Genomic DNA, 21354 nt, shown 5'->3' with positions numbered 1-21354 from the left:
AGTGTACAGTTACTACAAATTTATTTATATAATCTTATGTATATAAGAATCCCCTAGGATAGGAGGAATATAAAGGAATATTACATTTACACATTTATCATGTCTACATCTGCATTTGTGTTTGGTATTAATAATGAGGCCTAGATTTCAATGTAAAATAGTGCCAAATATTTTTATTCTGTTTTATTTCAAAGACTTATCCACAAACCTAGGTCTTAACTATGATTTATACGTTTCAAAAATTATATGTTCTCTACATTTCAAAAATTATAATTACAAGCTCTACTTAGAAATGGCACTAAAGCATTTTCCAGAAAAAAAGTAAAAATGTTAAGGACATCACTCTTGACCCCCAAATAAAAACAGTAGTTTTAAAAAAAAAACACCTTTGTTTGAAATATTCTGAAAATCAAATATTTAAAGTACCATTTCAAATATCCTATTAACACCCATTTTACTTTGTATGAAAGCACATATGTAGACATTTCAAATATGTATATCATTCGAGTGCAGAACTCTTTCCAGCAGGCCGTGTGTTGACTCAAATTTCACATAAAAATACCTTAAACTAGGAAAAAAGTATGCTTCCATAGTCTATATTTTGATGTTGATAGCATAAATTTCAACTTATTCTGAGCTAGGGAAAGAAGAGAATTGTTTAGACATAGACATAACAAACAATGTCTATGACTTCAGGGAAGTTTTCATTTTAATGAACACACTTTTATCTTTATGCTCCCCAAAAAATAAACTAATAATACCTGTGAAAGATTTATTAACTTTAATAAAACATGCAAAATTCTAGGTAATAAGGTGAGATATTTGAATTTGGTTTAAAAAAATAGCAAATTTCCTATAAAATGATTAATAAGACAGGTTCCAAGTAGTAGAAAAGATCGCTGGGCATATCTTTGGAAGTGAGGGAATAAATTTGCATTCCAAAGAAGACTCTTTGAGAATATTACAAAGAAAGTAAATTCAATCACAATCTCATTATATCTGGAATTTAAAAAGTCATCAAAAATTGTTTTTCTATCCTCACAAAAAAATAATTGTGTGAAATTTTGGTAGTGTCTGGAAGGGTTATTATAACTAAATGCTTTTAAAATGAATTAATTAAATGTTATTGATTATGCATATCATAAGCATGCCTCAGTTTAAATAGATGATAGAATAATATGATCTGGTGGCCACATTGATTCACACACACATATACATCCCTACCTGTCTAAGAAAGTATTGCTACCTTATTTAGGATATGTAATTTGAAAAATGGAAAAAAATTACAAAAAAATTGTTAAACAACAACAAAATGCAGAGGCTGTTGGTTTTAAACAAAAAATGTTGGAGATGTCACATTTAGGAACGGCAGATGAAAGGGCAAGAAAATGGAAGATTGATACTTTTCTAGTAGAATAAATACAAAAGAATTTCAGTTGAATCAAAGAAATGAAAAGGCTTTGCTTCAGATTTGTTTGGAAGGCCTGAGAAACTGACAAATAATGTAAAAGATCCTGCCTTCCATCTGTTTGAATCAGATCACAAAGTAACAAGAAAGTAAAGGCTTCTTTTTAAAACATGAATAAGATTAATATAAAAGAAAGTACATTTTGGTAAGAACAGTAAAATTCATTTCAACAAATCGTCAATGTTTACATCAGAATGTTAACTATGTGTTTAAAATTAAATTGAATTTATTACTTCTTAACATGAACCTAATTTTATGTTTTATGAAATATAAGATTTAAAAAGTCTTGATCCGGGGGCCAGCCCCGGTGGCCTCGTGGTTAAGTTTGGTGCGCTCCACTTCAGCAGCCCAGGTTTGGTTCCTGGGCACAGACCTACATCCCTTGTCGATGGCTATGCGGTGGTGGTGACCCACATACAAAATAGAGGAAGATTGGCACAGATGTGAGCTCAGGGCAAATCTTCCTCAAGCAAAAAAGAGGAAGATTGGCAACAGATGTTAGTTCAGAGTGAATCTTTCCCAGCAAAAAAAATAAAAAGTCTTGATCTGTATGTTATCTTCTTAAATTTTCCTGAAAGGTCAATTGAAATTTCCTTTTTTGGAATAAAAATGTGATATGTTTGTAAGTAACTAAATCTTGTCGCTCTTGCCTGCTAATGAATGAGGGTGGTTGGCATTTGTACATTCAGATCTTCTGATACAGGTTTAAATCATTTCTGAAAGTCAAAGGTGCAAGTGAATTGCAGAAGAGAGCCACACAGTGATGGTGAGAAGAGCATGTTTGGCAATTTGAAGTGTCTTAATAATGCATATACGACTCCTATGGTACAACTTTATGGTCTTATAAGACCATGTAATCATCGAGCCTCACTCTCTAGAGGCTCTCTGTAGGTATAAAGGCCCAATAGATTACCTCATCATCCTAACGCAGGCAGAAGGGAAATTGCCTATTCTCCCAGTGCACAGCAAGCATTAGTTAAAGTGCTCTATGTACAAGAGATGCAGGCATTGTATCCCTGGGTACTTATTTAAGTCAATAGCTATTATAAAGAGGCAAAATTCAAAAAAATGCATTAGAAGATAATGGGTTTTTATTGGTTTCAATATCTTTTCGTATCATCTCTTCTTGATGGACTGTGAGTCATGCATAGATACGTGGAACTTGTATTCAGTGCATTTATTTTAATGCAGATGTGAAAATCATATTTGAAAGACATATTTTGCTGTTTTTGTTAAATGAAAACAATAGATCTTAAAGCATATTACCTGCTGATTACATTTTATGGGAAAAGCTCTTCTTGTTTATGACAGTTAGGTCTGCATTGTATCTTTTTGTCAATCTCTCTCTAAGATGTAAAGCTTCCTCAGTACTCAAGGATCCATAGAGCCTATTGGTGTCAGTACCTGCTAACTTCATTCAAACAGATAGTTCCAACTGTCACTGAAACAATGACTCCTAAATCTGAGTATTCTATACAGACTTCATGGCTAAGCTGCAGATTCATTTTTCTCTAACTACCTTTTGAATAAACCTTTTTAATGGATATTTCGCAGACACCTCACATTAAGCTTAAAACTGAATTCATCATTGTTGTCCCCAAATATACCCCTCCTCCAATGTTCATGTCTTTGTTAATCGTACTATCCAGGCACAAGCAGAAAACCAGGGCTTCTTTTTTTCCCTTTCCCACCATCTGTCACTATGGTCTGTAGATTATTTCTCTTCAACATCTTTTTAATTTCCTTTTTTTAAATTTCCTTTTCCCTTTTAATTTCCTTCCACTCTCCATGGCCACTCCTGCTTTTTCAGTTCAGACCATTATTATTCCTCACCAGCCTGCCAGAATTGGTTTCTATCTTGTCTTCCCTATTCACATCTGGCTTGCTTCCAATCCACGTTCAGTCTTGTTCCACACCAGCTTCTGAGTGAGGTCTCAACTGCACATGTGATTATTTCACACTTCAGCTTGTGTGGCTTTCTATAATTCCCAGAATAAAATTATTTTGTGTTTAGTACTTCTGGGTCATCAAAGCAGTGTGCCTCTAATCTTATTTCCCCCGCCATTGTCCCACATTCCCCTTTCGTTCAACCATTTTGAATAATATCCAGCTCCTGGAATGCCTTATGTCTCTTTTTTGCCTCTGTGCCCTGAACAAGATATTCACTGGATCAGCCACCCAGCCCTCCTACCACCTCTCCACTCTTCTTTAAAACTGTGTGTGCCACCACCTCCAGGAAGTCTTTTGTGACTACCACCTATTCCTCTGACCCACAAAACATTTACTTAGTTTCTGCTAGGCAGGGACTGTTAAAAGGGTCTGTGAAACAAAAACAAAATTTGATGTAAGATGCTTTGATTTATCTCTCTGTCTTCTCCATTAGACTTAGAGCATCTTGAGAAGAATGATCACAATTTATTTGATTTTATTTGAATTCCTTTCAAGGGACTAGTCAAGGATTATTAATAGAGGTTTTTTGAATGAATGATTGAATAAAATGCTGGAATTTGACCTTGATCTCTCTAGGATTTCATCTATTACAGTAAAAATACCCAAAACATTTTAATCTGTCACAATATTCCTTTGTGCCATATGTATCTGTCTGGATATTTTGGTGTTGCAGGAAAACTGTGTGGGATTCTATCCTTGAAATATCACACTAGATCATAAAGCCATTCTCTTGATACTATGCATTTCCTATTTGTCAGTATTATTAGGTCTCTTATCTTAATAAAATGCTTTATATCAATGTTTCCATGGCAAGTTCTTTGTCTTTCTTCAGAGAGACTATTCCTGACAGCCAATCTAAAGTAGCCACTTAGTTAACCTCTATGGCATCCCCAGTTTTAATTCTTTAAAGAGCACCTATAATGCTCTGATACATCCTTATTTATTCATTTGTTTATTGTTTGTCTCCTCCACTAGGATGTTAGAAGCTGGGTCTGTCTTCATGGACCTATAGCTCTGGAGAAGAAGTCTGCAAACTATGGCCTACTGGCCTACCAGCTGTTTTTGTCAATAAAGTTTTATTGGAACACAGTCACATCCATTTGTTTATGTGTTGCCTATGGCTGCTTTTGTCTTACAACTGAAAACTGAATGGTTGTAACAGAGACCTCTGTGGGCCATAGACCTAAAATATCTGGCCCTTTAAGAAAAAGTTTGCTGACTCCTGCTGAAGAGCTTAGAACAATGCCTAACAGATAAGAGGTGCTCAGTAAATATTTGTTCGATGAGTGTATGTTAGAAATCAGGTGATTAAGAAATGAAGTGCACAAATTGGGAGATACTTAATAGAAATCTTCTTAGAAATATTCACTGATTTAAAGGACTTCCTAAAACCTGGGCCACAGTATGTTTACAAGCCTCTTCAAAACATCTGCATTAAAAGGGGTTGATCTAGCATAGAACTTAAAGTGAAGCTAAAAAGAGGACCAGAATGATTCAACCCCTCCAATTCATATGATACTCACCACTCACCTGTGATTTTGGGTTGAGGGGAGGAAAAGGAATCATTGGACCATTTATACCTCCTCAGATATGGTGTAGCACAATAAAGGTTGGTTAAAGAACTGAAAATTTTTTACCCTTTACTGAAAATTACCTCTAACTTAAAAAGATGACCTAACCCATGAGAATCACAATTAATGTATTCATTTATTCTTTCATTCACTAACACATATTTTTGAGTACCTAAAGGTATTAGTCATTATTGTTTATTGAATGCTTGTTATGCATTAAGTATAGCATTATATTTTAGTTCTTATAACAAACCTAGATATCACAGGTACTGTTTTCTCTATCCTATACCTGAAAAACTAGAACCATATTCAATTATATAGTTTGCCTGATGTTGTACAGCTGTGCATTAAACGCAGATTTGTCACATTCCATTGCCTCTCCCACTATATTCTGGGTATTGGAGAAAAATAACGTTTGGTACCTACCCTAAAGCAGCTGACAGTAGAATAGAAAGCATGCAAATAAACAAGGATAATGAAATGTGGGAGGTGTTTTAACAGAGGTGTATAGAACAAGCTATAGGAAAGTGGGGAAAGAGTTTATGCTATGCTCAATGAGGGGCAGGTTGGGTGGAGAAAATCAAGGAAGACCCTCCAGAGAAGGTGATGCTAAACTGTGATATGAGAGAAGGGAGAATTTTAACAAGTAGGCATGGTAGAAAAAGCAGGTATGCAATGACATGAGAGGCAGGAGTCAACATTATATCCTCTGGAAGGGGCAGAAGTCTCTCATTATTGCTTGAGTTTACAGTACATGGAAGACTGGTGGGAGAGGAGGTCGGAAGATTGGATGGAAGCCAATCATAAAAGACCAGGTTTAAGGGAGAACAACTGAAGACTTTTAATTAGAGAGGGCATTTGCCAAGTAGAATACTGAGAACTGTAGCAGCAGTGGGAAAAATGGATGAAAGTGATCTGAAATTGGAGGCAGGGAGACTATTTAAAGGTTATTGCAAAAGACCTAAGCAAGCATGGCCATGGAGTGAGAGGAGAGATAAGTAGCCTAGAACCAACATGACCTAGTTGTTTACCATCTTCTATTATATTTCATCAGATCAAAAACTTGTAAGCCATTGTTTAAAGCTTATCTTAGGAGTATTTTGATCAGGTATTGAATCATTATAATATTTTACAGCTGTGTCAGAATAACTTGCGCTGCTTCAACTAATTTGACTTTGATAAATTTAAACATTTGTGGGATATTAAGTTATGAATGAAAGTTAAAGATACATTATTAGAATAGAAAAAGAATTATTTCTGTGTTATTAAGGTATTTGCTGAACAATGCGATAGCTAGGACTAATAAATATAATGTGTCAATAACTGTAACAAGTACATTAAAATCTGAACAAATCATACTCACTATGTTGTAAGCATCCTGAAAACTGACAGGATGTATTTGTTGATGCATTTGCTTTTTCTTCTTGTATATAGATGTCTATCTGTATAAATATCAAAATATGTAATGAGTGCTCTGCATGTATATATATGCTTATATGCGTATGGGCAATTCTCTATTCCTGTGCAACTAGAGATATAAGGATATTAACCTCATGTGGTCTTAGAAATGGTGTTAGATTTCATTCATACCTTTATGTAACATGGCTCTGTAAGTAATCATCTATAGTTCAATTTCTCAGGTTTATTTTGCTTTGTTTCACTCTAAAGCAGTGCATGATGTTTGAATCAAGTGATTGCTCTTCTTGATTACAGCCAAGTACTACGTACTGTGTTTCAATGCATCTGATCTTTCCATCTTAAAATCACCAGGCCACTCTGTTCCAAAACTGGTTGACACAAACCCTTAAGTACCAAGCAGTGTGTGCCTCATTGACAGTATCATCCTAGTCCCCAGGAGCCTTGTTATCCTTCTTCTTCAACCATATCTCATTAGTTAGCTCCAATACTTTTTGATCCTTCTTTGTGAATTTAGCAGTCTAGATTTATATGTAGACACTAAATTCCCTATGCAGTCAGGCAGTCTCAGAGCAAAGGCAAGAGATTTCCTGTATCTAATTTGGTCTGTAATTCTCAGCCAGAGTTTCCTCTCTGCTTTAATAGAACTGTGTGTACATAATTCTGTGCATGTATTACGTCTGGCATGTATATTAGATCTTAGATAATTTAATTTAATTCATTCTACCAGAATTTTAGTGTGTTGATGTGATATTCAGGGCAGCATTCACCAATGTGGTTTGATTTCAGGAACACTGGGAATATCCCATTGTAAAAATTATCCCCTCCCCCAAATTATACAGTATATTAAATGCTATCATTAGATTTTTTTTTTCAATTTTGCATTCTCTTGTAACAATGTAAATGATTTTAGACAGGTTAACACAGTATTTTCTTTATAGCAAGAAATTTATAGCAAGAAAATTTAGTGTGGTTGGTCATGGAAAATTTAGTGTGGCTAAGGTCAGAGCAAAGGTTCCCTGAGGTAAGGAGAGAATATTATGTTTTAATCAATCATCCTAGCATTTTAGCAGCTAGATCAGAATTGCTCCATCAAGACATTTCTAATAAATCTTTTAAATCCTAAGTATTAAGAGGTAAATGAGATGATAATGAGAATGATAAGGGCAGGTAACATTTATTGTGCTGTTACTAAGTGAAAGTGTTCTAAAGACATGTCATCTTCAAACAATACTGTGAGGCAGATACTATTATTATCCCCATTGTGTAGGTGATGAAAATGAGGTTTAGAGAGGATAAAACACTTTCCCAAGTTCAGATGGCTACTTCTGGCACAAAGACATGAGGCCTGTGAGTGGGAGGGCAGTCAGTGAGAATAGTCTTTGCTCATACTAGGTACATGCACATACTCAATTCTTAAATGCCAATTATTCAAAGGGAAAGGCATCAGCAGCAAGATAATCTATTTTATGTATTAAAAAAAAAAAAACCCTCAATTTGGAATCCTTTAAATCTGGTGTTAATTGTGTATTCATTCTTATATGGCTTCCGATTTCATGTCTATGCCCTCATAGTTTCTGATTTTTCTATTTAAACTCACATATTTTATTTCCCTTTTTAAAGTTTAAGTAAAAGATGTTTAGGGTGTTTTTAGCTATTTTCATTTGTTCAGACTTTAGCAGGCTCTGTGTTTACTGAAATATTGTTCTAGTATATAGAAATAGATGTTTAACAGTTTTTCTTTTACAATTTTAATTACAAGTTCTCAAATTTATGATGAAAATGACTGTGTGAAATAGTACGACTGGAAGAAATTGTATTTTCTTCTTCAGGTAATCACTCAAGTTCCTGGTTTATAGTAATATATTATGCAGTGTTCCCAACTTTAAAATGATGGTATTTCAACTATATGATTCCAATGAAGAGTATCTCATGATGTGAGACCTTTTAAATAAATTAGGGGGCGGACTTAAGGAATGTGGCTTTATTACAAAATATGTAGAGAGAACTACTTTCTAATTGCTGTGCATAAAATGTGTTATTGTTCAAGTAAAAGAAAATAACTGACAAGACTAAAATAATATGCTGAGATGTAAAAAGCAGCTGCTGTCTCTGTGAGACGTCTGAAGGAGACGTCTTACAATTTCTTAATCCAGCTGAGGAAAGGATTGTAATAAAATCATATTCACTGATTCCCTCTTATTCATAAGCTTATTTGACATTCATACTAACCCTGAAGGCTGTCTATGTTCCTTACTGTATTTATGCTCACTATATATATTTTTTTTGGGGGGAAGGAAGATTAGCCCTGAGCTAACATCTGTCACAAATCCTCCTCTTTTTTGCTGAGGAAGATTGGCCCTGGGCTAACATCTGTGCCCATCTTCCTCTACTTTATATAGGACGCTGCCACAGCATGGCTTGACAAGCGGTGCGCCAGTGTGCGCCTGGGATCCGAAACTGGGAACCCTGAGCTGCTGAAGCGGAACACGTGAACTTAACCGCTAAGCGACCAGGCCGTCCCCTATGTGCACTTTTTAGATGAAAGAACAACAGAATCACAAGGAGTTAAATGATGAGTTTTAAGTAGCATATTGTGCCAGTGATAGAGACTCTTGACTCCCAAAGTTACTGATCATTTATTTGGTTTTGATAATATTAGGAACAGAAAAACTTAGAATGCTTGAAACATAAAACAAGGTTTTTACCTTGCCCCCTATTCTTATATTTTTTATGCAAAATCCCTACACCCCTCCAAGAAAAATCTTAGAAGTAATTATCATTTTATTGAAAGTGACATTAAAAATCCTTCAATTAATAGACACGGCGTTAGATCCTAGTGTCTTCTTTTCCCCTTGCAGTATTACTCTTTTCTTTAACAATAAAGTGGATTTCTTCTGAGCTCCTTCTATGTGCTCCACAATTTGCAGATTTCATTAAAGCAGAACAGCTGTGTTCTGGGTATTAGCCAGGTGGTGAATCTAGGGGAAACTAAAGACATAGGAAGCAAGGCCAGAAATCTCAGTAATACGAGGATTAGAGAATTGACAAGGACAAAGGCCTTTTAATATTTGTACCCAATTAACTGTAGGAATAAGGTTTATCCCCTCGTCAGGGTCCACGTGTGCCTTGAAGCCTTCTGTTCCCCCATCCTCAATGGGAAGTGGATTCTGGTGCCTGAAACATGATTAGAGAGATTAGATTTGGTCTTCCCATCTCCCTGTACCTTATTAATCTTTCATTTACACTGGGATTAGATGAGATTCCATTAGCCAAATCCACTGAAAAGATTCATTCATTTTAATATTTATGCACACTGTCTAGACCTTAAAGTGGATTCTTTTTGTCTGTGCACTTAATTGGATCAGTGGGTTTCTTCTCATTAACATTTTTCTTTTTAGAGATTAGGGTTGATGAATAAAATTAGTGACATCTGGCTCAGCTCATCTGTTAAATGCAACTCTTTAATAACTACCTTATATACTATGGGATAAAATTAGCATTTGCTATAAAGATAAAATATGTTTAGTTTAGAATCAGGCAGTATGTGTTGAATCATTGAAAAAAAAACCTCTAATATTCTATGAATGTCCAAAAGCAGGAGTTAGGGAAGGATAACATTTAGTGGCACTAAAAAGTAGCTTTGAAATCCTTACTTACTCTTTCAGGTACAAGAATAGTGTGTTACAGTTTTCTGGGACTAAAATGAAAATTTGCTCAATGCAAAGGGTGTCAAAATGTAGCCTGAAATATTGACAATTTAATATCATGAAATAATATTTTAAAAATATACCAACTTTCACTTTGAAGAGCTTTTGTAGCTTTTTGTTAATATTCTTTGGGAATATTGCTTTTTAGAAAGTGGATTAATTCTCTTATGTATGTTGTACTTCAGCAAGGTTTCTAAACCCGGGCATTACTGACATTTTAGGCAAGATAATCCTTTGTTGTGGGGGCTGTCCTGTGCATAGTAGGATGTTTAGAGCATCTCTGGCCTTTACCCACCAGATGCCAATAGCCTCCCTCCAGTCATGGCAATCAAATATGTCTCTAGACATTGCTATATGTCCCCTGGGGAGGAATATCATTCTCAAATGAGAAACATTGTGCTACAAAGGCATAGATTTTTTTTCCGATTTAAAATTCTGAATAATCAGAGCTACACATATAATGAAAGCTTAGAAATCAATAGCTCATAAACAGTAAGAATTTTGGAATCTGACACAGGTACTTATTTGAGTGTTGTCTCTATAGCTCTTCTGGTGTGATTTTTGGCAAATTGCATGCCCTTTGTAGGTTTTATTTTTGTCATCTAAAAAAGGAAATAATATTAGTATCTCACTGAAAGAGTCGTTCTAGAAGTTAAATATGATAATGAATAGAAAATGGTTATTATTAGTATCTCACTGAAAGAATCTTGCTAAAAATTAAATATGATAATGCATAGAAAATGGTTAACGTATCTGCTGGCATACAGTTAGTGGTTAATAAATATTACTGACTTTGTTATTATCAGTGGCAATATTTAAATATATGCTAATTTTATTTCAATGCAAGGCCTTGACAACAGAATGGTATTATTAGTTAAATGGAAATAGTATAGTAAACATTTTGGCCAGTTCTTTTGCTTTAATTATTTAATTGTATCATATTTAGCGTTATTAAAAATAATTTTTAGTGTCTTGTCCCTTACATAGCTTTAATATCTAAAGGTTTTATCAAAGACTTGTCAAAGCTATTTTATTTTTTATAAAGTATATAATGTTTTATATAGTATATAATTTTTGATTCAGACTTATCAAAGTTATTTTATATTTTAAGTGAATCAAAAATATGTTTCTCTTCTTTTTCTCTCATATGTCTGCTTCATTTGAAAGCTGTAATTGACATTATAAATAACCTTAAGTTTTTCAAATAGTCTTATAGTGCCTTCAGCACCTAGTGAGGCCCTAACCTTGAATAAGTCAACAAAATGTATTCAAGCCTAAAAGGCAGCAATAGTGCAACACTTTACAGGCTGAAGTTTACAGACGAAAATTGGATTCAGAGCTTGTCAGCAATTCTGTATTCCATGCCATAAATAAGAGATAGAGATGTCATGTATTTTAGAAGAATTAGCAGCAAATGTAAGGTACTTCTTTTGTGCTATTACAAATTAAATTTTTCTTTCTTCCCTTGAGAAGCCAGGTTGAACAATAGATTACTCTAAAAGAGAGAATTTGCTGAACACCAAGGCCATGTTTTCAAAAACTAAGAAGAATAGAGATATATCCTTGGTGTTCTGAATCAATTATCAGTGAAATCCTGTTATGCCATTCAGGAGAGAGGCCCTAAAGTCTAGATTTGCTTTCCCAGCACTCACTGCTTTTAATAGGCTTAGCCTTGGACATCTATCAAAGACTTATTTTTGCAAAATGTAATTTTCCAACAAAGATACAGATTTTCATTTCTTAAAAGTTGACAGAAAATGAGGACTAATTTTACTCTTAAACTAGCTGTAAGACACTTAGCTAAATTCATTAGAAGCTGGCAGTAGGTCCAAGGCTAGATCACCATTGACCAGTTAGTCTTCTATAGTGAAAATAATATAAGCCACTCATGTAATTCTAATCTCCATTCAAGCAAGAAATTAGAAGTTTCTGTGAACGTAGAACATTACTATTTGGGGGCTGGGGGAGAAAGAGGGCATGAATGAATATAATATTGCAATATATTAAATAATGCAATACATATACAATATATAATTGAAAATATAAAATACAATATGATTTTAAATACTGTGTAACGATTTATATAAAACCAGCAAGAACTATTATCCATGTTCTTAAATATATCTGTCCAAATAAAAGGTAAAGTTTTATTTGTTGTGGCCAAGAAATACTTCAAGTTCTTTTAAAAAGGTAATTTATTCTGGGCCAGCCTTAGTGGCCTAGTGGTTAAATTTGGCGCGCTCCACTTTGGGGTCCTAGGTTCAGTTCCGGGCACAGACCTACACCACTCATCTGTCAGTGGCCATGCTGTGCTGGCAGCTCACCTACAAAAAAAAGAAGATTGGCAGTGGATGTTAGCTCAGGGAGAATCTTCCTCAGCAAAGAAATAAAGAGAATTTATTCTAGAACTCTTATATGAAACGTTATTGCTAATTTATATCAATATTTCTGCGATTAAATAAAATCCTTTCAATTTTGATTTCTTGCTCTGGACATTCGAATAAAGATTGTGACTTATCAAAAGATAATTTAATATTAAAAGTCTTTATAATATTCAGTGACAAAGGGAAACTTTTTTGTAATCTGTTGGACTTCAATGAGTCAGAGTAGCAAAATTACTTTTTGAGTGTTGAGTCTTTATGCAAATGAAAAATACAGTTTGATAATCCAGAGTAATATTTGCTGAAAACAGTTTTCCAAGGAATTTGGTCTTATCTTATTTTTTTCCATCATGGAAGGGTTATGCTTTATACCTTTTATTTTAAGTACTATACCTTTTATTTTAAGTACTATAGTGTTAGGAAAATAGTAGAGACTAAAAAACCTGCTGAGGACAAAGAGAGGCACCAGCATAACCACATAAACTGTTCGTGATATAAAACAGATCTCTTAGTAATAACTTTTAACTTTTGTAATGCACCTGGCTTTTTATGCAGTTGTAGCCAGAATAGTTACTTAAAAACATCTTCCTATATAAAGTCTACTTACAAATTTAAATAAGAGAGAGAGGAAGAGAAAATTTTGTATGTGTGTGTACGTATGGTGAAAGTGGCAGGGGAAGAAAGTAGATTCACGAAATGACATAAACTGTTTTAGCTTGGCCAATATTCTGCATTAGTTTTATTATTCCATCATCTGCAGATTGCCCAGTTATTTCAGTATTGTTTATCCTGAGTTAAGCTAATAGCATAGAAATGGAGAAATGGTGGGCACCTTAGTAATTCTGGATAAACTATTTAATTTTAGAAGGTTAAGAAAATAAAAGTCTGCTCATTTTAGGATACCAAAATAATGTATGTTTATTAGTCTAATGTAATTCATAAGGTGGATCAGAAATATATAACCAAATAGCCAAGAAGGATGTAAAATAGTATTCATACTTGTTTGTTTGATTTGGTGCTTTACATATTTTCTTTTACATTTTTAACTGCTTTCCATATAGTTTGAGAAAAATTATTTCCTAGTGCATCAATTTGTTTTACTTTCTCATTTTGGTGTTTCAAGGACTTTGAATGGTATAATTGAATGAATGACTTGCTCTAAAATTCTCTGATTAAGGACTGGAAATCCATACTCTCTCCATAGTATAAATCCCTTGAAGTAGAATTGTTGGACTATGTGCATTTTGATAGATAGCTACAACAAAACTCTCCTCTAAAGAAGTTGCACTAAATTTGTACTCTCACGCAGATTCTTTGAATTTTGACTTCTTGCTCTGGATGTTCAAATAAAGCTTGTGACTAACAGAATAATGATTGCACTCAAAAGTCTTTATAAATATACAGTGACAAAGGGAAGTATCTGTATCCCCTCTCTATGCTACACACTATCAAGTTTATAAACCTAGCTCATGTAATTAGTATACAATATCATTTCTTTCATTCCGAGTAAAATTTAAAATCAAGTGCCTATTCTGCAAATTCTTTACATACTGTGCTTATTTGCAGATGAACAAATTTTGAGAAAAACATTTTGAAATCTACGTTAGTATTGTCTTATCTGAAAAAGAATTTTCAAATGTATAAACTGCAAATTTTAAAACATGTTGCCATGATGATAAGAATATTTCAGAGCTTGACTTTTTAACCCCAAGTATATAAAAGTATAATTCACAATCAGTGTATCAGAGCCTAATACTTAGTAGTTGTTAAGTTATCAAATAAAACTAAAACATTAAAAGCTTTAAAACAAATAAAATTTTATTAAAAATAATTAGATATCAGTTGTTGCTTAATGTGAATTAAAGAGTCAAGGAAATTGAAGAGATAGTTGTAATAGATTGGGGATTAATGAAGTCTATCTGGATCATAAATAAACACTATTATTTGTTCAGTACACTATTACTGTAAAATGCATGAATGTTTAAAAAAAAGTACGATGTCCCTCTTTTTCTGTGATGTTTTGTATATTACTATAAATATTCATGAATAGTGAGTATCAATTCAGGTTATCTATGTGAATATAAATTTTCAATAAACTGGCCACTTAGTGTTCATTGGCTCATGCTTTTGAATATGAATTCACTAGTATCTCAGATGCACTATGGAGCTGACCCAGCTCATGAATATTCACACGCACAACTGATCTTTCAGAAAGTAATCACATCTATAAAGATGGAAATCTTGTTCGTTTTCAGTAATGAGAAATGCATTAGGATGCTGGTCCCAGAGCAACTTCACAATACCCTTGTTTTCATTTTTTTATAAATGATAAACTTTAAAATATAAACATGTATGCAGCCATCTTTCTTGATAGAATCTCTTTTTTGTTTTACCTTTAAAAAATCTTGGGCACGATGTAACTATGACTGCATTTGTTTCCTATATTTGCTGTGGTCACAGAAAAGAATAGAGTTAAGCAGTATCTCCAGTCCTTATCCCAAGCTCTTTTCCACTATTTAGGCTTGGTCATAGATTCTGAAGTGCAAAGTGGCCAAATCTGCTGGGGCATGGTACATATTTTATATATAAAGACAGAAAAAAAAAAAAAAAGATATGAGGTTATCTATGTCATTTTTTGTGTAAAGGAAAAATAATATTCTAAGCCAATTAAATTTTTAATATTTTAGACATAGGATGCTATGATCATGGAGGCACATAATTATAAATTATATACTATTTTAACCTATGTTTTTTCTTTTTTTTCAATTATTTTATTGAGATAATAATGGTATATAACTGTGTAATTTCAGATGTACATTATTATTTATCAATTTCTGTATAGACTGCATTGTGCACACCACCAGCAGTCTAATTTTTATCCATCACCATACATATGTGCCAGTCTACCCCTTTCACTCACCCCTCAACCACCTTCCCCTCTGGTAACCACTAATATGTTCTCTTTATTCATGTGTTTATCTTCCACATATGAGTGAAATCATGCAGTATTTGTCTTTCTCAGTCTGGCTTACTTCACTTAACATCATACCCTCAAGGTCCATCCATGCTGTTGCAAATGGGGTGATTTTGTCTTTTTATATGGCTGAGTAGTAGTCCATTATATATATTCTCCTTTATCATTTATACGTCGTCTTTATCCATTCATCCATAGAAGGGCAATTGGGTTGCTTCCACGTCTTGCCTGTTATGAATAACGCTGCAATAAACAGAGGGGTGCATAAATCTCTTTGAGTTGTTGATTTCAAGTTCTTTGGATATATACCCAGTAGTGGGATAGTTGGATCATACAGTATTTCTATTTTTAATTTTTTGAGAGATCTCTCTACTGTTTTCCATAGTGGCTGCAGCAATTTGCATTCCCACCAGCAGTGTATGAGGGTTCCCTTTTCTCCACATCCTTTCCAACGTTTGTTAGTTTTTCTTGGTCATTATAGCCATTCTGACAGGTATAAGGTGATATCTCATTGTGGTTTTGATATGCATTTTCCTAATGATTAGTGATGTTGAATATCTTTTCATGTGTCTGTTGGCTGTCTGTGTATCCTCTTTGGAAAAATGTCAGTTCATATCCTCTGCCCATGTTTTGATTGGGTTGTTTTTTTGTTTTTGAGTTGTATGAGTTCTTTTTGGAATTAACCCTTCGTTGGATATATGATTTGCAAATATTCTCTCCCAGTTTGTGGATTGTCTTCTCATTTTGTTGATGATTTCCTTTTCCTTACAGAAGCTCTTCAGTCTGAGGTAGTCTCATTTGTTAATTTTTTCTTTTGTTTCCCTTGTCTGAGTAGACATGGTATTCGAAAAGATGCTGCTAAGACCGATGTCAAAGAGTGTATTGCCTAGATTTTCTTCTAAGAGTTTTATAGTTTTCATGTTTCATGACTTTCCTTTCTCTATTGTATGTTCTTGGCTCCTTTGTCAAAGATTAGCTGTCCATAGATGTGTGGTTTTATTTCTGGGCTTTCACTTCTGTTCCATTGATTCTTTGTTCTATGTCTATGAAGAATGTCATTAGGATTCTGATGGGGATTGCACTGCATCTGCAGAGTGCTTTAGGTAATATGGACATTTTAACTATGTTCTTCCAATCCATGTGCGTGGAATATCTTTCCATTTCTTTGTATCTTCTTCAATTTCTCTTAATAATGTCTTATAGTTTTCAGTGTACAGGTCTTTCACCTCTTTGGTTAAATTTATTCCTAGATATTTTATTCTTTTTGTTTTGATTGTAAATGGGATCATATTCTTGACTTCTCTTTCTGCTAGTTTGTTATGAGTATATAGAAATGCAACTGATTTTTGTAAGTTGATTTTGTATCCTGCAACTTTGCTCTAGTTCTTGATTATTTCTAATAGTTTTCTGGTGGATTCTTTAGGATTTTCTATATATAAAATCCTGTTGTCTGCAAACAGCGAGAGTTTCACTTTTTAATTCACTATTTGAATTCCTTTTATTTCTTTTTCTTGCCTAATTGCTCTAGCCCAAACCTCCAGTACTAAGTTGAGTAAGAGTGGCTAGAGTGAGCACCCTTGTCTTGTTACTGTCCTCAGAGGGATGGCTTTCAGTTTTTTCCCTATTGAGTATAATGTTGGCTGTGGGTTTGTAATATATAGCCTTTATTATGTTGAGGTACTTTCCTTCTGTACGTATTTTATTGAGAGTTTTTGTCATAAATTGATGTTGGATCTTGTCAATTACTTTCTCTGCATCTATTGATGATCATGTGGTTTTTATTCCTTATTTTGTTCATGTGGCGTATCACATTGATTAATTTGCAGATATGAACCATCCCTGTGTCCCTGGTGTAAATCACACTTGATCATGGTGTATGATCCTTTTAATGTATTGCTGTATTCAGTTTGCCAATATTTTGTTGAGGATTTTTCATTGATGTTCATCAATGATATTGGCCTGTAGTTTTCCTTCTTTGTGCTGTCCTTGCCTGGTTTTGGAATCAAGGTGATGATGGCCTTGTAGGATGTGTTAGGAGTGTTCTGTCTCTTCAATTTTTTGTAATAGTTTGAGAAGGATATGTATTAAATCTTTGAATGTTTGGTAGAATTCTCCAGAGAAGCCATCTAGTCTTGGACTTTTATTTTTTGGGAGATTTTTGATTACTGTTTCAATCTCTTTACATGTGACTTGTCTATTCAGATTCTCTATTTCTTCTTGATTCAGTTTTGGGAGGTTGTATGGGTCTAAGAATTTATCCATTTCTTTTGGATTGTCCAGTTTGTTGGTATATAGTTTTTCATAGTATTCTGTTGTAATTGTTTGTATTTCTGTGGTATTTGTTGTAATTTCTCCTCTTTCATTTCTAATTTTATTTATCTGAGGCTTCTCTCTTTTTTTCTTAGTGAGTCTGGCTAACGGTTTGTCAATTTTGTTTATCTTCTCAAAGAACTATCTCTTAGTTTCGTTGATCTTTTCTATGGTTTTTTTGGTTTCAATTTCACTTATTTCTGTTCTAATTTTTATTATTTCCCTCATTCTGCTAACTTTGGGCTTTGTTTCTTCTTCTTTTTCTAATTCTGTTGGGTGGAGTTTAAGATTGCTTATTTAAGCATTTTCTTGTTTGTTAAAGTGGGCCTCTATTCCTATGAATTTCTCTCTTAGGACCGCTTTTGCTGCATCCTATGTGAGTTAGTATGGTATATTTTCATTTTCATTTGTCTCCAGATATTTTTTGATTTCTCCTTTAATTTCTTTAATGATCCATTGGTTGCTTAGTAGCATGTTGTTTAGTCTACACATGTTTGTGACTTTCCCAGCTTTTTTCTTGTAGTTGATTTCTAGTTTTGTAGCATTATGGTTGGAAAAGATACTTGATATTATTTCAATCTTCTTAAATTTATTGAGGCTTGCCTTGTTTCCCAAAATATGGTCTATCTTTGAGAATGTTCCATGTACACTTGAGAAGAATGTGTATTCTTCTGCTTTTGGATTTAATGTTCTATATATATCTATTAAGTCCATCTGGTCTAGTTTTTCATTTAATCCTGCTATTTTGTTGTTGATTTTTTGTCTGGATGATCTATCCATTGATGTAAGTGGGGTGTTAAGTTCCCCTACTATTATTGTGTTGTCATTAATATCTCCTTTTAGGTTTGTTAATAGTTGTTTTATGTACTTTGGTGCTCCTATGTTGGATGCATATATATTTATAACTGTTATGTCTTCTTGTTGGAGTATCTCTTTTGTTATTATATACTGCTCTTCTTTGTCTCTCATTGCCTGTTTTATCTTGAAGTCTACTTGTCTGATCTAAGCATGGCAACACCTGCTTTCTTTTGCTTGCCATCAGCTTGGAGTATTGTCTTCCATCCCTTCACTCTGAGCCTCTGTTTTTCTTTAGAGCTGAGATGTGTTTCCTGGAGGCAGCATATTGTTGCTTCTTGTATTTTAATCCATTCAGGTGCCCTGTTTCTTTTGATTGGAGAATTCAATCCATTTACATTTAGAGTGATTATTGGTATATGAGGGTTTAATACTGACATTTTATCTCTTGTTTTCTGGTTGTTCTATGTTTCTGTTTCTCTTCCTTTGGATTTCTGACTGCCACTTCATTTTGGTGGTTTTCTGTTGTGGTTTTCTCATTTTTAATAAATTGTGGCTCTGCTCTGATTTTTGTTTAGTGGTTACTCTGAGGTTTGTATAAAATATCGCATAGATGATATAGTCCATTTTCTGTTAGCCTATCTCCATTAGCCTAAGTAGGTTCCATCCCTATACTCCTCTCCTTCTGAGTTATTGTTGTTACAAATTATTCTGTTTTGTGTTCTGTGTTTGTGACTAACTTGAATTGTTTATAGTTACATTTGATGCTTTCCCTCCCTTTATCTTTTAAGTTATAATTAAGTGTTTGTTACCCTATTCTGAAAGAGAGCTGCAGTTCTCTGATTTTGTCTCTCTATTTATCTCCTTGATCAGAGCTTTGTAGACCTTTGCCTTTTTGTTTCAGGTATGAGGGCATCCTGGATCATTTCTTACAGGGGAGATCTAGTGGTGATGAACTCCCTCAGCTTTTGTTTATCTGAGAAAGCTTTTATTTCTCTATCCAATCTGAAGGATAGTTTTTCTGGATAGAGTATTCTTGGCTGAAAGTTTTTGTCTTTCAGAATTTTGAATATATCATTCCATTCTCTCCTAGCCTATAAGATTTCTGCCGAGAAATCCACTGATAGCATGATAGGGGTTCCTTTGTAGGTTATTTTCTTCTGCCTTAGTGCCCTTAATATTTCTTCTTTGTCATTAACTTTTGCCAGTCTTACTTTTATATGCCTGGAGAAGGTCTTTTTGCATTTATGTAATTAGGAGTTCTATTGGTTTCACATATTTCTAAGTCCAGTTCCTTCCCCATGTTTGGGAAGCTCTCAGCTATTGTTTCTTTGAACAAGCTCTCCGCTCCTTTCTCCTTCCCTTTTCTCTCTGGAATACCTATAATCCTTGTGTTGCTTTTCATAATTGAGTCAGATATTTCTTGAAGAATTCCTTCATTTTTTAAAAATCTTAGTTCTCTCTCCTCCTCCATCTGAAGCATTTCCATATTTATACCCTCTAAATCACTAATTCTTTTCTCCATACCTTCAACTATTTTTTAAGGATTCTAGATGATTTCTTATCTCATTAATTGTTTTCTTCATATCTAGAATTTCTGCTTTTTTTTTTTTAATAGTTTCAATCTCTTTGGTGAAGTATTCCTTCTTATTATTAATTTTATTCCTGGGCTCATTCAACTGTCTGTCTGAGTTTTCTTGTAACTCATTGAGTTTCTTTATAACAGCTATTTTGAATTCTCTGTCATTTAGATTGTAAATTTCTGTCACTTCAAGGTTGATTTCTGCAGACGTCATTTTCCTTCTGCTTTGAATTGTTGCTGTAGTTTCTTGTGGTGTTTGGTGAACTAACTCTTTTGCTGGCACCTTTGCAGTTGTATCTGGTTGCAGATTCCACCTGCTACCACCGGGGATAAGCGGGAACTGTGTTTCTGATCCCACCCCACCTGCTGTAAGTTGTGAGGGTATGGTGGGTGCTCCTGCCAGCCAGGAAAGCATTCACTCGCCGGTTCAGGGCTGCCACTGCCTCTTCTTGCAGTTGCGCCAAGGGACGTTCCCACTTGTGGGGCCATAGCGGCACTATGGGTGCTCCTGCTGGCCGGGAAAGCATTCGACTGTGCACAGATTTGCCACCACCTCTTCTTATGGTCACACTGGCTGCTGTGCTTGGTGGGCAGGGCTTTTTTGTGGGGTCTGAGCCAGGGCCACTTGTTAGGACTGCAGTGGCACGTTGGGAACTCCTGCTGGTCGAGAAAGTGTTCACGTGTGGGCTCAGGGCTGCCACCACCTCTTCTTATAGTTGCACCGGGGCACTTTCCCACTTGCAGGGCCTCAGCAGCGCTATGGACACTCCCACTTCCTGGGAATGCATTTGCGCTTGCTCACCAGGCTGCTGGGAAAGGATAGGGGAGTGATCACCTATCTCCTATATGTCCTGGGGACCCAGTCCATCCACCTTCCGATGTATAGCTGCATGGGTCTCTCAGGCGTCCTGTTGTGCTGCATGGGTATCCTCTGTTGGTCATGGAATGTCCATTTAGTTGTAGTTCAAAGGGGGAGAGACAAAGGGAACAGCTCACTCTACCATGTTGCTGATGTCACTCCTTAACCTATGTTTTATCCCTTTGTTATAACTGCTTCTGTTTCATTGTAATGAGTGGCATATATTTTTAATCCCTATTCAAGATCAGTCAGTAGTTGTAAGTAGGAATGAAAATCAATGACTTGGCCCTTATTTGTATCATGCTCTAAATATTAAGCTAACCAAAAAAAAAAAGAAA

At 34.6% G+C, this 21354-nt stretch overlaps 1 protein-coding gene across 6 annotated transcripts in view; it reads left to right on the top strand.

Annotated features, from left to right (window-relative positions):
• CACNA2D1 (calcium voltage-gated channel auxiliary subunit alpha2delta 1) overlaps positions 1 to 21354 on the top strand; it is a 504823-nt gene that overhangs the window by 341405 nt on the left and 142064 nt on the right. The gene's annotated exons all lie outside the window — the stretch shown is intronic.

The sequence above is a fragment of the Ceratotherium simum genome, chromosome 1, assembly GCF_057802395.1.
Source record: "Ceratotherium simum simum isolate JZ-2026a chromosome 1, ASM5780239v1, whole genome shotgun sequence".
Lineage (NCBI taxonomy): Eukaryota > Metazoa > Chordata > Mammalia > Perissodactyla > Rhinocerotidae > Ceratotherium > Ceratotherium simum.
The sequence above is the reverse complement of the archived record's forward strand: the minus strand, read 5'-3'. Positions and strand labels throughout refer to the sequence as shown.